Here is an 18750-nt window from a genome sequence, read left to right as displayed (position 1 = left end):
TTTTTGCGGTAGAAATAAAAGCCTTATCTTTGAGATAAAGAACTGATGTAAGCAAACTAACCTTACATAAAACAAATTAAAAAAAAAAAAAAAACATAAAACTGATGTCACGGGAAATTCAGCCACATAGTAGTAATATATAAATCTCTTAAAACCTAAACCTAAACCTAAACGTAAGGACTAAATATTTATGCGCCTTCTCTTGCTTTCCTGATGTATTTGGTTAAAAATATAAAACTGCTGTCACGGGAAATTCAGCCACATAGTAGTAATATATAAATCTCTTAAAACCTAAACCTAAACCTAAACCTAAACGTAAGAACTAAATATATAAACAAACTAACCTTACAAAAGCTGAACTTTATAAGCTAAAATCTATACCGTGAGTTGTAGATCTTGAATGCTTTAGGGCTTCCTACGTCTGGAGAGCCACATAGTAGTAATATATAAATCTCTTAAAACCTAAACCTAAACCTAAACCTAAACGTAAGAACTAAATATATAAACAAACTAACCTTACAAAAGCTGAACTTTATAAGCTAAAATCTATACTGTGAGTTGTAGATCTTGAATGCTTTAGGGCTTCCTACGTCTGGAGAGCCACATAGTAGTAATATATAAATCTCTTAAAACCTAAACCTAAACCTAAACCTAAACGTAAGAACTAAATATATAAACAAACTAACCTTACAAAAGCTGAACTTTATAAGCTAAAATCTATACCGTGAGTTGTAGATCTTGAATGCTTTAGGGCTTCCTACGTCTGGAGAGAGAGAGAGTTTGCAGAAACCGTGGCTTTATATTTCTTAACTTGAGAGAGGGGTAAGGTTGCTAGGGTTTTGAGGAGTTATAATTTTTATTTATTTTTTATTTTTTAAATATTGTGCTGACGTGGAAAATTGTTTTTATTTTTTAAATATTGTGCTGACGTGGAAAATTGTGGTGCCAGCAAAGGCTTCGGTTTTATATATATATATAGATTATATCTATCTTCAATTTATAATCATAAAAAACAATAGAACGGAAATAACCTTTTAAAAAAAATTCACCTTTTTAAATTTTTTTGGTGACAATAATCGAAGCATGTCTTCTCTCTTCTTTCTAACTCATATGGTTGTTTCAATTTTCATTTTTAGTATTTAACTTGTAGTTGTCGAAAGACTCATCGCAACATATCTTGAATGTATGTATATTTGTCAGAATGGCTCAATCAGAAGGGTGCCGACATAATGATCCGACGGTTGACACAAAGAGATGAGTTATATCATGGCCATAAATGTGACATAAATATAGGATAAGGATGGCCCACGACTTAAATCGTATCCTATGTAAAACGTGAGACAGTCATTATTAGTCATCACATTCGACGTGTCACGTGTCCTACCACAACAGCACGTTACCTCAATAAAAATGCATTCATATATACACACATTTTTAGAACACATTCATAATTTTTTTTTGGAGAAATCATTCATAAATATTTTGAGTAATGCTATTTGAGTAATACCACTGTATAATATTTTTTAACAAATTTTAAGTGCAGTCATAATTTTTCACAAAGCATGTTGTTGGATGATAGAGTAAATATAAAATAGAAGATTCAAAATAAAATATAAAAGGTTAAAATTTAAATTAAAATTTAATAAGTTAAAATAAAAATAATTAAAATTTTTAAGAGTTAAAAGTGTAATTTAATCTTATAATTTTTTTTTTGACAAATCTTATAAAAAATTTTGTATGACTAGATTTTATTGATAAAAGAATAATAATTATTAAAGGAAAGCAGCTTATGAGATTCTCTTATTGGACTCTTTCACCATACTGGAAAACTATTTTATGATACTGGCTTTGTCTGATAAGATACCTCTAGCATATGAACCTTTTAGAAGTTTGGCAAAAATTAAGGGGTAAATTTAGTTTTTTAATTAAATTTTAGCAATGTGGCTAATTAACCAACTCAGAAAATAGCATTAACCCGCTTCTCTCTGCGAGAATTTTTACTTTTTTTTTTCTTTTTTGAGAAATCTCTATCAAAGAAATTACAACATTAAGGTTAGTTTTTTTTATTTTATTTTATTTTATTTATTTATTTATTTTAAGTAGCAAATTTGGGTGAGAAAAACTCTGTTGAGGGAGCTGTCGATCTTGTCGCAGTGTTTCATAGCTTTCAAATGACTTATTAAGTGTCTGTTTGGAAACAACTTATTTATCTGAGATTGAAAACTTTTTGCTGAAAGTACTATAGATTAAGCTAAAAGTTAGCTGAAATAGTACCATGAGGCCCATGGACAGTATCAAAAAGTGCAATAGGATCAATGAATGTAGTAAAAATAATCTAAATAGTAAAATAAATTGACTTTTTAAGCCAATGACAAATGCACACTAAGTGTGGGTTTGGATCCGCGTTTCCAAACCCAGGTTTTTTTTTTTTTTTTTTTTTTTTTTTTTTTTTTTTTTTTTTTTTTTTTTTTTTCAGCGCGTAAACAGTAATATCACATGTGAGCACTGTGCAAGGGACAAAAGGCATTGTTCACGCACTGTTTACATACTGTTTACGGGTCCAACGGTACTATTCACATATTTAAAAATTATTTTGCTACAGTATTTTCAGTTTTCAGTTTTCAGTTTCAGCAAAAATAAATTATATCCAAACGGACCTTAAGAGATTGTTTGGATATCGCTTATGGCTGAAAGTTGAAAACACTATAGCATAATAATTTTTAAAGGTGTGAATAGTACCGTGGGACACAATTTTAAAGTTAGATTTGTATTTTTCCGTATTTGCAGGTCTCGTGAACAGTACACGGGACCCACAAAAAAAAAAACGCAGATGCACGAGAAACACACAAATGCACTATCCAAACTCACACTAAGGGGTAAGTGCACCTCCACCATGGTGATCTCTGATTAGAAAATCATTTAAGTGAGATGATATAAAAAGAAAAAAATGCAATAGTTTTTTTTTTTTTTTCTCTTCTGTGACCATAATTTCCCCTCCAAAGTAAAAAATGCCCATAATTTTCTTTTGCCAAAGTGTTAACAATGGCACCTATAATTTTCTTTGAATCATCATTATCCTTGTCCTATCCCCACTACTCTCTTCCGCTAATTCTTTCAGCGGTGCCAATGATCGATGTTTTCTTGCCCAAACCAAACGGTGTTTTTCACGTTTTCTTGGCCAAACAGATGGGCTTCATACTATTTGTTGATGTGATTAATTAGCCACATAGCTAAAATATAACCTAAGGTACAGCATGTAAATTACCATCTAAATTTTAACAAAATATTAATAAAGATCATTTTTGAAAATTAGTGTAGTATAAGTATAAATATGAATTGGAGTGAACTGAATATAGAAAATGGATATAAATTTTGTAAAGTGTGTGTTCAAGAAATTGAAATTGTAAAACTATAATTTAGAATTAAAGTCAATTTATGGAATTACAAGAAATTTCGACTCCCCCCCCCCCCCCCCCCTTTTTTTTTTGATAAAAGGATCAAACATTAAACAAAATGATAAAGTAAAGTACTACAAAGAAAGTTAGCCTATATTAGGCATAGAGTGCTGTATACAGTGCACTAGGAAGCTGGCTGCATTAGCAGCTATATCTAAAACCTGAGCTATCATCATAAGAAAGTGAAAAAGCATCATCATGCCAAAGCCATCATTAATGGGTGATACATGCAAGTTCTTCATCTTTACTTTACTTTTCCTTTTGTTTTTATTTTTTTTATTTTTTATTTATAAATATTTTTATTATTAATATCAAAAGGGCGTGTGTATCTATATCCATGGAAGGCAATCTGTCATGTACTCCTAATTTTTTTTTGGAAGGGGTACCTCTAAATTTCTATATCAAGAGAGGATTTGATTCTAGGTTATAGGTATGACATTATCTCTATATATTACAGCATACAGAAGTCACTTCTTTGGGTGTCTAGACTTGCCAATGTTGTGGCTCATATTTTAGCTACGTGGTCTGTTAAGTGTAATGTTTCTGGCTTTTTTGATTTGGGTAATTGTCTCTCCTGTTTTGAATATGTTATTAGGGTTATTTCATTTTTTTTTAATTTATCTTTTATTATAAATACTTTAATCATTAATATCAAAAGGGAATGTATATCTATATCTGTAGATATAGATATACATTGAATTAATTGTAAAGTTAGATATATTACCATCAAAAAGCACCTTCCCCCCGCTCCCCCCCCCCCCCAAAAAAAAGAATTGCTGTATATTTTACATTATCATCAAATGATTTTATTTACCTCTTTTCATGAATTGGTCACAAAAGATTAAAGAAGACTTTTAGCCTTGCAGTCACAGTTTTTTTTTCCCCCCAAGAAACATGATTACCTTTTTTAGAAGAATAAACAAAATTATTTTGATTAGCATGAATACTATCAAATTATAAGAATTGACAAAGTTTTCACTTTTATCAAAGAAAATCTGAAGATGTAACTCATTCCGTAATTGAGCCTCATCCATTATTTTTATAAGCTTTAAGAACTTTAATACTTTCAAAGTAAATTATTTACCAATTTTTTTAATAAAAGAAGAGAATGAGATACCATAATTAAAACAAGAAGGTCGGTGATAAAAAGAATTTATTTATTTTTCATATTCTACCAATGCATTGGATCACCCCCCACATAAATCTCTAGAAGAAATGGTAGAAATTTTCAACTTCTGCTGCACACTCATTATTTTCTTATTTATTTATTTATTTTTTCGTTAAACTAATTGGTACACTGTCGGGACGGCACATGTGAACATGGCACATTCATAGCATGCCCAATCTCTTACTTTTTTCCTATAGAAACCAAGCTATGTTAGCTAAGTTATGTTGGAGACTTGCTCATGAGGAAGGGATGCCGTGGGCAAGAATGCTACAAGCTAGATATTTGTGTCCTAACAGGATGATTGAGGAGGGAAGGAAGTTGCCTTGCTCTCGGATTTAGGCGGCCTGCAAAAGGGGGGGACCAATTTATGTGAAAAGGTTTGAGATGGATAGTGAAGAATGGTGAATTAGTAAATATGTGGATGGACTTTTGGCTTCCTAAAGGGCGGTTAAGAGAGCTCATGGAAGGACCCCTTACCAGGGGGGAGGCTGAACTAACAGTTAAACAATGCTTTGATGAGAACAATGATTGGATCCCATCTAGCATCTCTTTTGATCTTCCTGAAAGTGTTCTAAATTCTATTTTGGCCATTCCTTTCTCTTTTGACCCGCACTTAGTTGATGAACTCATGTGGGCATTCTCAAAGAATGGTTTTTTCTCCCTTAAATCAGCTTATCTCATTGCTAGGGGTTTAAACCCCTTGAACCTAAACACCATGTCATTCAATTGGGTTTGGAAGACTAAAACTCCTCCTAAGGTTCAGTTCTTCATGTGGCGGTGTCTACATGGTAGCTTACCCACAGCTGAAGTTTTGGGTTCAAGGGGTTTAATTATTGATCCAGTGTATAAAATATGCAGTAGGGAGATTGAGTCTATTGAAAACCTATTCAAGGGTTGTGAATTTGCCCACAACTTCTGGCAGCAATTACAAGTTCCTATCTGCACTAGTAGCTCTTTTGCCCTTCCTTTTAAAGAATGGATGGAAACTAATTGCAGGGACCTAACGAATGCCATAGTGACGGCATACCTTGGAAGATTATATTTCCTTTGGGGATTTCGCAACTGTGGTTGCATAGGAATAATTATGTTTTTAGGACAGGAACCGTAGACAATCAGTGTTGGAAAAAAAGTTTGAGGCACAGTGCTGAATTTTATGTTATTGGCCTTGAAGCTAGGATCAGGCCGTCCAAAACTATCGTTCTTGTGGGGTGGGAGAAGCCACCGAGGGGCTGGTTGAAGCTTAACTCTGATGGTTTAGCTCTGAAGAACCCAGGTAAGGCAGGTGGAGGAGGTTTATTTCGTGATCATGAAGGTAAATGGGTGAAGGGATATGCTAGAGGGATCGGGCACACCAACAGTTTCATGGCTGAACTGTGGGCATTGAGAGATGGTCTTAATCTAGCTAGGGAGATGGGTTTGAACAACCTTATCATTGAGCTTGATGCGTTGAGTATTGTTTTGCTTATGAATAATGAAGCTGAAAATATCATGATGGAACCATTGCTATCTGATTGTAGGAGCCTCTTGAAGCAAATCCCAAATAAGTGCATGATTCATGCCTACTGTGAAGCCAATTAATGTGCGAATGCTTTGGCCAAGTTAGGAGCGCAATCCTTCACCCATTTTGTTGTTTTTTGTAACCCACCACCTGTGGTGGAGACTTTGTTAGCTTTTGATAAAGCTAGCATGTTTTGTAATAGACTTGTAAATTCCTAGTTTAATGTTTATATCGTGGTTTACCGAAAGAAAAAGAAAAAAAAAAATGGACGGAGTTTATCTCTAACTAGTTTCAATCAAAATTCCTTTGACTATTCATGTGTACTTTTAGTCGTATGGTTCCTTAATTTTGATTGTTTCTCAAAAAAAAAAAATTTTTGAAAAAATTTATCTATAAATTCAATTCCTTCAACTCACTATATGGCAATTCAAATAACTATTCATATGTACTTATAGTCATATGACACCTTGCACTTCCTAATTTTGATCCGTTCTCGATTTAATTTTATTATTTCTTAAAAAAAAAAAAAAAAAATCTTCCATTAAGTCAATTCCTCCAACTCAGGCAATTTAAACAATTATTTATAAATACTTTTAGTCATATGACACCTTACACTTTCTAATTTTGATCCATTATCAATTTAATTTTATTATTTATTTAAAAATAAACAAATCATATGTGAACTTTTTTTTTTTAAATAAAATAAAAAGATTGTAATTTTTTTAAGAATAAGATAAAAAAAATACATCATGAGCCAATGTGTACTCAACTATATTAGGATTTTTCTCTATCTAAGTTACATAACCATCAATGTTTTTTGGCATATTGAGCCAAAAGATGAGCTAAGTGATTTCTGTTTCGCTTAACATGGGATATACTCATGCATCTAAAATACGGCAGTTTATTTCTAATCCCCACAACGATAATGTCAATAGAAACTGAAGCTTCACTTATTCCATTTAATGCATCAATGCCGATCTTGGAGACACTCTCAAACACTATATCATGTACTCCCACATCCTAAGCATAATAGATCCCCTCCTTCAAAGCCTTAGCTTTGGTCTCCAAAGGTCCCAGTGATATTGGTAATTTCTTGCTTAAAGTTGCCTCTACCTATCCTATGTGGTTCCAAATGATAACCTCGATATTGATTTTGTACAATGACATTATTGGAGGTTTCCTAGCACTATATCGCTCATTACAGGTTGAGCCAGCTTAAAGTTAGCCGTTTGAAGTTCCTCCATTAAGTACGTTACCCTTTGTAAAATTGCAACATTTTGTTGTCTCAGTTTGCCTTGTCTCACTACATTCCTATTGAACCACATACACCATGCCACCATGATGACCATCCCCAACATCTCATCATCCATGTGTTGGCCGAACTTTAAATGCCAAAGAAAGTCTCTAAACTTGTGATAATCACCACCTTAACTATCAAACGAAATACCATATATACGTCAGACTTCGCGAGCTTTAGTACATTCCTAGAAATAATGCCCACTGCTCTTTGCTTCCTCTTTGCATGCTTCACAGGTTAGGTTGTCGAGAATTTCCCTTTGGCACATGTTAGCTTTCGTTCGCAGCCTAAAATACCTTGTGGACTAGGGAGTTTGTACACGTTTGCAATTTCCATCCTTGTTAGCTAACGAAGCAAGATTGAAGGCTTTAAGGTCACTAAAGCCCAAACCAACCTCCTCCTTGATTGTGCCTAATATGGCATTTTCACTAGTTAGCTTTTATCGAACTTTTTTTTTTTTGCTTGCTAGATTATCTTTGTTCACAATTTTAACCTGGTTCTTTTGCTTTCTGGGGTGTTACTTTTGCCTTTTTGGGTTAATGGGTATGCAAATTTGTGACCTTTTTTCTATAATCTTAAATAGTGTTTCTGGGCTTTTTTTTTTTTTTTTTTTTTTTTTTTTTTAATTTGGGACTTTTGTGGGGTTTCTATTTTTTTGGATTTCTTTTTGGTTTTTTTTTGGGTGTGGTGGTTGAAAAGGTTGATGATGATTTAGATCTGTGAAAGACTTGCAAACTGTTGGATTCTTTGCCTGTGAATGAATGTTTGGCTATGAGAGTTTTGTGTTGAGGGATGGTTGATGTCTATTATTCATTGAATTACTGTGTTGATTTTTTTTTTTTTTTAATTTAAATTTTTGATCGTGACAGAGTCAAAGGTAGTGGTGGTGGTGGGGAAAGAAGGGAGGAGAAAAAATGGAGGAAACAATGGCAACGAGGTATTGGTGTCACATGTGTTCACAAATGGTGAATCCTGTTGTGGAAGCTGATATCAAATGTCCCTTTTCCCAAGTGGGTGAGCAAGCGTATAGAGTGTGTGGGAGAGGAGTGTTTGATCTGATTTCTTGTTTGATTTTTTGATGAAACGTTTAGAGGTGGGCTAAGGAACATAGACGGAATGAACCACGAGTGGGTAAAGTGTCAAAAATAAAACCACAGGTGGGTAAGTTAAATTCGAGCTAAACCACAGATAGGTAATTTGTAATTATCCCTCTGTATTTTTATTAAATACATATATTTTTTTTTAACACACAAAACTTATATGTATTTTCATTAAATATAGATCTAATTTTTTTAAGAAAGTTTTCTTTGACACAAAATTGCAGATTTTGGACTTTAAAAGAAGAAATTAAAAATTAGGTTGAAGTTTTTTCTTTTCTTAATATGTGATGCATGTAAAATAAATTTATCTCACGAGTGTGAATCCTTTTTTCAAAAGCCTTTTTTATGATATGTTCAAAAACAGATCTGATTTTTTCTTTACAAATCTAATTTTTTTTTATCTACATAAAAACAGATATAATTTTTCTTTACAAATCTAACTTTTTTTATCTACATAAAAACAGATCTGATTTTTCTTTACAAATCAAATTTTCTTTTATACATAAAACAAACCTGAATTTTCTTAAAAAAAAAGGATACATTCATAAGGTAAATTTATTTGAATTAATTTTGGTCAAGTGTCTGTCATGTATGTTCAACATATCATTCAATTATGCAAAAAATGGTCTATTGGTTATTAGAGTCTAGAAGACCAACTCTGTCTGGGCGGAATGGGTGCCTAACATATTTCCATTCCGTAACCTAGCCCCCGAGCTTAGGGTTTTTGGTTAGGCAGATTAGTGTTTTGTCTTTTAATTTTGGTAGATTATAAGTAGGACCAAAGCTTTGTATTCTTTTACATAGATTGTAACTAAGACTCAAAGCCTTGTAAGGTTAATTTACCAAAGTTGTAATTTTCTTTATTCAATCAATGACAATGAAGTATTTTGATCATGTAATTTGTATCTATTTTTTCTTATTTTTTTGTATAAAAATAAGTGGCAACTCCACACCACTTACCTAAAAAGAAAGGTGCCCTTAAAAGCACCCAAATCTCTTTTTTGAGAGCACCCCAAATTTTCACGGTCTCTTACAACAAGATTGTATTTTCTACTGAATCAAGTCCAAGTCGTGTCCAACACTCTCACTTGTAGCCAATGCTTCCCTAACCACCTCTTCACACTCCTCCCAAAGCAGCCAACTTTCTTCAAATTTAAATCCTTTTTGACCTTGTGATCTCCTTGTCCTCAAGTGCTCTGTTTGAAGAACAATAGGGAGATGATCCAATGCATGTGGATATAGGTGAGTTACTGAAGTAAGCTGAAGCTTATCTCTCCATTCCTTTGTTGCTACAGCTCTATCTAACCTGAGTTTTGTGTTTGCATCCCCAAGTCTATTATTGTTCCAAGTATACGGATATCCCTTAAACCCTAAATCTTCCAATTGACAAGCCTCCAATGAAGCACAGAATGAATCGATTTGGCTCATTTGGGATGGTCTTTTGCTAAGCTTTTCTGAAGACTGAAGTACGGTGTTGAAATCACCAATACACATCCAAAGGCCCTCCATAAATGATTTGAGGTGCTCTAGTACTTCCTAGGACTTATGCCGTTGATTCACTTTTGGCCAACTGCAAAAGCATGTCAGCCACCATTCAAACCTATCTTCCTCCTTCACTTTCACTAGAATATGATTAGCTATGAAATTTATTAAATTTATCATCACTTCATTCTTCCATATTAAAGCTAGACCTCTACCCAAATCGGGTTTTTTGACAATGATCCTATTCGGGTAAGGCAACTCACCATATAACCTATCAAAACCTTCTCTATCTAGCCGTGTTTCCATAAGAAAAAACACATTGGGAGCTTGTTCCCTCACAACTTTGCGAAGGCTGCGACTCGTCCAAGGGTTCCCAAGCCCTTGGCAGTTCCAACTTAAAAGCCTTATTGCTCTTGGCAAGGGTGACCATCCATCCTCACCAATACATTATCAGAATTTGAAACCAGTTTCTCACGCTTTGCTCTCTATGCTTCCTCATCTTCACATGGTAGGGATAAGTTAGTATTATGTGCACTAGCTCTTTTCCCTAGTAGTGGACCCTCAATTACTCTAGTGAAACTCCCAAGCCCATAATCCATCCTCATGATTCTGGTTCAAGTAGACTTTTGTTTAGGCATAGAAAGCCCACTTGGTCCATTAACGTGTACTACATGTGATAGCTTACAGTTTGAGTTTGAAATGCCAACTTCCTTATCCACGATTATAGGGATAGAGTTTCCTTTATCAGCATCCTCTATTCCTTTATTCTCGGTACATATCTGCTGATTACCCGGGTCTATCCCTTGATTCTTGACATGATCATCACGTTGAGAGAAATCCACACCAGGATTCTCGAGCATCCATGACTCGGGACTAGATTTTGCAGCTCCCTTCCATGGTGGCGATCTCTAGCGGCCATCTGAAGCCTTCAACCGATCCCCATATTGGTACTCAACGTCCCCTCCATTTTTCTCCACTACATAGTGACTAGCACAATGACGTAAATCATGCCCAAGAAGTCCATAAAAGTGACAAAAAATAGGTAGTCTTTCGTATTTAAATTTCACCCATGTACGTACTCCATCTGAATCTGTAATAAATCCTCCACGCCTCAAAGGTTTCGAAATAGGCAATGCAATACAGACTCTCAAAAAATAATTTTGCATATCTTGTCGTCTGCGCCTTTCAACGTCTTCCACAACACCCAATCTACTGCCTACTTCAGTCGCTACTTGAGAAGAAACCATATCAAAAGGAGCCCCCAAATTTGTACCCAAAGAGAGGCACTTTCTAATTTAAAATTACTTCAGTCATCCCTTTATGCCATCTCTTGAGCATAAGCAATTGATTATCAAAGCACCACGGTCCCCCTCTCAAAACTAGGTTCAAGTCAAAGTCATTCTAAAACTTGAACTAAAACAGATTCGTTCCAACCTCTATAATCTGCAGACAAGTATGCATCCCCCATACTCTCCGTAGTGTATTCATAGTAGCCCTTTTATTATGGGCCTTACAAGTTAGAAATTTGTCAATTAGACTCAAGTTACAACTTTCGATCTCAGGCAAGCTGCCCTCCTCAGATATTGCAATGATCTCTTCCTCTTCAACAGTTAGTTTAATATTCTCCAAGCTATCAATCACATCTTCCGCCGTAGGAAAAGAATAGAAATTAAAATAGACAAAAGAAAATAGAAAATTCAGACCCTTAGGGATAAGCCTAAAGGAGGGAGAGGCTCGTTTAGAAAATGAGAGAGAAGGCTCCTACGGGAAGGAGAGTATCAAAGTTTTTACCGGAAACAATTTGAATTGGGCACTAAGAATTGGAATTCATTACTACGATTTACACTTAGAAGCATTCTTAGCAAATCTTGTAAAATTCAATTTCAAAAGTTGCCAATGCTTAAGAAAATGTTGTGTGGCCTTACTCTTGATCAAGTAGATATAAAGTTAACAACGTTATCACTTATTGAAGAAGGATAGTGAAGGGTAAGGGGGAGGGGGGGGGGGGGGGGGGGGGGGGTGGGGGGGGGGGATGGGGGGGGGGGGGGGTGGGTGGGGGGGTCACTTTCATACAGATAACATGCAATTTGAAAAGCAATTAGAAACTGAAACCTCCCTAAAAAATTATTATTTTGGTTTGGAAGCTTTTACGTACATAAAGCCCTACACTTTTTGCATGTTATGCAATCGGAAAGTGAAAACAATGGAACTTTTATTCTTGAAGTGCTCTTCTCATGAGCTTTATGGAGTGAGTAAATGGCTTACGAAATATTGTAGAAGAACTCATATTGTTTGATTAACTTCATATAATTGGCTTAAGAAACCCAAAAATTATAAAAACTAGTCGCTAATCCATGCAATGTACGGAAAAATTAATAACTAAGTTCTAAAATAGTATTATTTATTTATTTTTAAGAATGTTAAACATAAATAGTCATAATTTTCATGGGTCAAATAATTTGTTTAAGCATTACAACACAACAATTGATTTAACAAAAAGGATTAAAGTATGGATCTAAAATATTTTAGAAAAAAGGGGAGTTTCCAGTTGTCTGGTCTACCAAAGTTTTGAACCATAAATTTGAAAGGGACAGATGTTTGGCTGAAAATGGCCTCTCTTGGTGCAATTAGAGGAGCCTAGAAAATTGGACTAATGGTAAGCGGTAGACTCTCATAGAGCATTGTAGAATGGCCACATTAATTTATGCAATAATATTTTTTTTAATAGTATAAACACAAAAGAAAAAAAAAATGCAGGATTTCTTGTGAGAGCTCACAAGCCAATAAAGGTGAACCACCTTTAACACCATTCTCGCATTTCACTTCCTCTCAAACTTGACTTCTACTTCCACTTCCACAACCAATATTATCTCACCGATCACTTGTGTTTGGTGGTTTTAAACTTCAAGTCACTTTGCTTCTCCTTTTCTCTTTACTGTCATAACTTTGTTTTGTTTTTATCGATCACTTTTGAGTACTTGGGATTATAGTTTCTAAGGAACTTACATGGTTTAGGTGCTAAGAACTTAGCATTTCTCATGTTCTTCCTTGATTTAGATTTAGCTTTTCTTCAGAAACTTCCTTTAGATGTTGCTTTAATTATACTGGAAAAAGTTAAATATATTATCTCAGTTGTTTCAAAATGAAGCACAAGAATGCCCTGATTTTATTCCGTCAATACAGTAGTAAACTAATTGGAAAAGCCATTTTGAAGCTTCCATAAACATAAAACCATATATATTAATTCAATTGACATCTGTAAGGTACAAAGTATGTGTTCTTAGATGAATTAATTAGTATCAATATGAGGAGCATATAGGTTCTGATATATAAAATCTAGTAATAGTTCCCAAACCATTCTTTGTTCTTAAAGGGAACAAATATGACAAAGAAATTGGACTTGAATAAAACGGGACACATAATTTTTAAAAATCAATTAAATCTCTGAATCAATTTTGATGCTGCATTACACATCACTAAAACTATCAAAGTTCATAGTTTAATGCATAACTTAATAGGAGATTAGGAGAAAGAGAAACAATAAAATTTGATAAAACAATACCTGCAGTTGTGTTAAGATGCATATCATTGATTGAAAAATAGCCTTCCTCATCTGCTTTGCTCCATAATTGGGATTCCTAATAATTGGGAATTGACATGCAAAAGTAAAATCTCTTCAAATCTAGTTTAGGCATTTCTTCAAATAGTTGAGGAGGAAATAACACATGCCTCTGATTTGTGAAAAAGGATTTCGTTAAAACTTAAAATTAGTTGAGATTTATAGGGAATTCACCAGACAAAGGTCAGGGAAAAAAATTCAAATAGAAAAAAATATTAGGAAAAAATGAAACACAATAAAAGAAAGTAAATTCAAAGAAAAGATAAAGAACTCTCATCAAACCATATTGTCTCCCCAACGGCTAGATGATTCTGGCGAAAACCCATTAAGAGAAATAACTGTAGCCTCTCTCCAACGGAATTGTCTCAGTCTCTGAAACTAGTTTCTTTATTTCTAATTTTTCACGGGCTGCAATGAACGCTGTAAATTGACTAAATTCTTCTGTAGGCTCGTGGGACACTGTTGTAGGGATGCTTTCAGGCACTTGTTCATAATCAAAGTCTTTTGCTCCATTGGCATCACGTTCATCTTCAATTATCATGTTATGCAATATTATGCATGCCTTCATAATGTAATCAAGAGCCTCTTTTCTCCAAAGACATGCAGGCCCACGAACAATTGCAAATCGTGTTTGAAGCACTCCAAATGCACTCTCTACATCCTTCCTTGTTGACTCTTGAGTTGTAGCAAAAAGACTATTCTTTTTACCTTGTGGAGCTCGGATTGTCTTTACAAAAGTGGACCATGAAGGATATATACCATCAACAAGATAGTATCCCATTGTATAATCATGACCATTGATTGAGTAATTCACCGAAAGTGCAAGGCCTTGAGCGAGCTTGGTAAATATAAAAGAATGGACTAGCACGTTGATGTCATTATGAGACCCAGGTAACCCAAAAAATGCATGTCATATCCAAAGATCATATGATGCTACTGTTTCCAAAATAATTGTTGGCTCACAACTATGACCAGTATACTGACATTTCCACCCTGATGGGCAATTCTTCCATTTCCAGTGCATGCAGTCAATGCTCCCTAGCATCCCTGGAAATCCATGACTTTCACCAACTCTTAGCAACCTAGCGATGTCATTGCTATTTGGTGACCTTAAGTACTCTTTAGAATAAATATCGACTATGGCTTCAACAAATTTTTTGAGACTCTCTATTGCAATGCTTTCTCCAATTCTCACATATTCATCTGTAAAATCCATTGCTACTCCATAGGCAAGCATCCTTAGTGTGGCAGTCATCTTCTGAAGGGAAGACAAACCAAGCACTCCAGCAGCATTTCTTTTTTGAACAAAATATTCATCTTTCTCTTCTAGATTAGATTTAATACGTAGAAAAAGAGAAAGACTCATTCGAAACCTCCTTCAAAATATATTAAGAGGATATACTGGTGATTCTGCAAAATAGTCTTGAAAAAGTCTTTGGTGGCCTTGCTCATGATCACGTTGGATGATCCTATGGCCTAGAACAGAACCACGATGTGATGTTGACACCCCCTCTCTTTCTAATCGTTCTTCTTCCAATGCAAGAAGCACAATTATCTCAAAATCATCATCAGAATCCGAGTCATTTAAAAGCATATTATGTGCATAATTTGCATTATGACCCATGGAACAAATTTCCCAAGTTGCTGCCACCAAAAAAACACACAATCATTGCAGCAAGTACTTAATGGTTAAGCTTTCTCTAATTGAAACTTTGGACCATTATTTCCTCAAAGTTTATTCCCTACTGTCAGTGTCTTGTAAATTGAAACTTTGGACCATTGTTCACACTAATGTCAAGTATCCACCAAGAATCAAAAACAGGGGAACAATAAATTATAGAACAAACACAAACACAAACACAAATTCAAATTCATTTCAAGATTAACCTAAATCTGAACCCATTTTGAACTCAGTCCCAAACCTGGAAATAAACAATCAACCCTATTCCCTTCAAACCCCAAAATCCAAATCAACAGCAAACAGAACACAAACCCATCATATATGGTATCCACCAAGAATAAAAAACAGGGGAACAATAAATTATAGAACAAACACAAACACAAATCCAAATTCATTTTAAGATTAATCTCAATTTGAACCCATTTTGAACTCAGTCCCAAACCTGGAAATAAACAATCAACCCTATTCCCTTCAAACCCCAAAATCCAAATCAATAGCAAACAGAACACAAACCCATCATATACGGTATCCACTAAGAATAAAAAACAGGAGAACAATAAATTATAGAACAAACACAAACACAAATCCAAATTCATTTCAAGATTAACCTCAATCTGAACCCATTTTGAACTCAGCCCCAAACCTGAAAATAAACAATCAACCCTATTCCCTTCAAACCCCAAAATCCAAATCAATAGCAAACAGAACACAAACTCATCATATACCCAGAAACCCATTTTCTAAACTCAAAAAATAGCCAATTAGAAATATGATTTCAAATGATTGAAGCTGGCATACCAGTTTGATTTCAGCTTTTGTGAGAGAAATCCAGGATTGTTTGAGTTGTGGGCGGAGAAGAGCGGACGTGGGGACTCGGGTGAATCACTTCGTGTCGGCTTGTTGCCAATAAACTTTCCGGCCTCATATGAGAATGGAAAACTGGAGCATTTTCTACATCGGTGGATGAAGCAACGGAGAAAAAAAGAAGCCACGGTGAAAAAAGAAAAGAAAAGAAAAAGCAATGGAGAGAAAAAAAGAAGCAACAACAATAGAGTGAATGAGAGAATGAGAGGGAAAAAAAGAAGAAGAAGCAACAGAGAGAATGAGAGAGAAAAAGAAATCTGGAGGAGAGAGAGAAAGAATTAATATAATAAGTAGGTGTTCTAATATTTTATTCAAGAAATTCAATAGCTAATGAACAGTAGCCCATCAGACCTGATGGGCTATTATTAATTAGCAAAAAAAAAAAAAAATTTGAGGAATAGAGAAGCTGTTGGAGCATGAATAATAGAGATTTTGAGCAAATATTAGCTATATTTTGGCCATGCATTGATTGTTGGAGATGCTCTTAGGGTGGGTTTGAATTTTAAGGATAATAGAAAAAAGAAAAAAGAGAAAATGAGGAGTGAAAAATTTTTAAAGGATGTCCAATAAATTTCCTCTTCAAAATAGAAAAGAAAAACTTAAACGTGAAAATAACAAAAATACCCATATGTAAGTTGCACATGGGCCTCTTTTTTTTTTTTTTTTTCAATTCCAGTTATAATAAATGTTTGCTTTTTTTCTTTTTGGAGAAGAAAAATGTTTGCCTTTTCTTCTCATTTTTTTTTTCTTTTGCTTTCCCATTGGACGTTGCCTCTTCCTTCTTCTTCTTTGTTTTTTTTTTTCTTTTTTTCCCTGGGCTAGGGTGTGATAGTGTTTGTTTTTTTTTTTTTTTTTTAATACATGATTTTTTTCTAGAACATGATTTTTATTTTTTAATAAATTTGGGTGACTGTAATATTTTTTGGTTGTTTGTCAATTTTTTTGTTTTAATTGGGCATCATTTTTTAACAAAAGTATCTGAGTAAATTTATCCAAACTCGCTTTTTCCATCTTTTCACTTTTTCACTCACAACTAAACAAAAAGAAAAGAAATTAAAATCTTTTCTATCCTCTCATTTTTCCATCTACCTTTCCAATCAAACAGACCCTAGAGTACTTTTTCATGTATAAGTAGTGTATTCTTTTTTCATATTTATTCAATGGGAAAAATTAGAGGTGTGCATGAGTCAGATTGAGAAGTTTATATACTCTTACCAAATTATCTCTATATTTCTTTGGCGAAATCACTATTTTGATCCTTACATTTTGGAGTCATAATCAATTTGGTCTTTACGTCTTAGAATAAGTTAATTTAGTCCATGTTATTTTCAATTTACATCCAATTTAGTCCCTACCCTAATGAAAAATGCTTACATGAAAAATAGATTGCATAGCTGGCATGCTTAATGTTAAAATATTAAGTGAGATGATGATGTGTCTACACCACAAAAATCCCACTCTTGAGTCACAATGAAACCTAGGAATATCACTCTATATCTCATGCACAATTTTTTCACTACCTTGTTTGAATACTCAAGCACCTCCTCTAGCATCATCTTCATGTCATTTCACCTTTAATATCTTCACACTCCGAAGTCCTAACATGGAATCAACCTTCACTCCCCAACAAAAACACAATCATTGATGATCAATCGCTTAACTTCAAAAGTCACTTCCGTTACTTCCCCTCCTCTCTCTTTTCCAACCAATCCATCATCCAAACCCGACTTTAATCAGATCATGCTCGGCCCTTGAAGAAGAAGACAACCTCGTACGTTTTTAAACCCCTTTGTTGGGTTTAAACTTTAAAGTCTAAACAAAGTCAGATTTTCGTATAAACTTTGATGTCCCTTCGACTTCTTATTGCTAAAATTGACGAATCTAAATCCCCCTAGTTCTATATATAGATTTCACGGTTCTTGATGATCCTTGAAACAAAAATCAAAAACAAAAAAGAAAAACAACCAGATCTATCGCCTTCATAGAGATAGCAATGGGTCCAGGAATGGTTTCGAATAAACAAGCAAGATTGTCGCTTTTAATTTTTGAGCTCACTTTGATCCTTTGATGCCGTTTGAAATTTTGGAATCTGATTAAACTGTTGAATCTGGGTTTAGGGAAGAAGAACAGTGAATAAGTCTTTAAAATAAAATTCTAGTAAGTCTTTAAAATAAAATTCTAATTGACTAAAGAAATGGAAAGAAAATTAAAAGGAAAAATTTTGGTTGAGAAAAGATTTTTTTTTAAAAGTTGATGTGATTTTTTTGACATCTAAATATTGAGGTGGCCATTAAAATTTTGACACTTTCTATCTCATTTAATATTTTAACAATAAACATGGTAATAATGTAAACAGTTTCAGTTTGTACATAAGTATTTTTTACTATAAATTCCCATCAGCTCAACTTGTAATATAATTTTAACATTTATAATATTTTGACATTGCCATTAAAATTTTGACATTTATAATATTTTGACATGGCCATTAAAATGACACGCTTCATTTTATTTAATATTTTAACATTAAACATGCTAATGTAAACTGTTCGTGCATAAGTATTTCCTGTTATGAATTTCAATTAACTC

This window comes from Quercus robur, chromosome 5 (genome assembly GCF_932294415.1).
Source record: "Quercus robur chromosome 5, dhQueRobu3.1, whole genome shotgun sequence".
In the NCBI taxonomy this organism is placed as follows: Eukaryota; Viridiplantae; Streptophyta; class Magnoliopsida; order Fagales; family Fagaceae; genus Quercus; species Quercus robur.
This window is presented reverse-complemented; position numbering follows the sequence as displayed.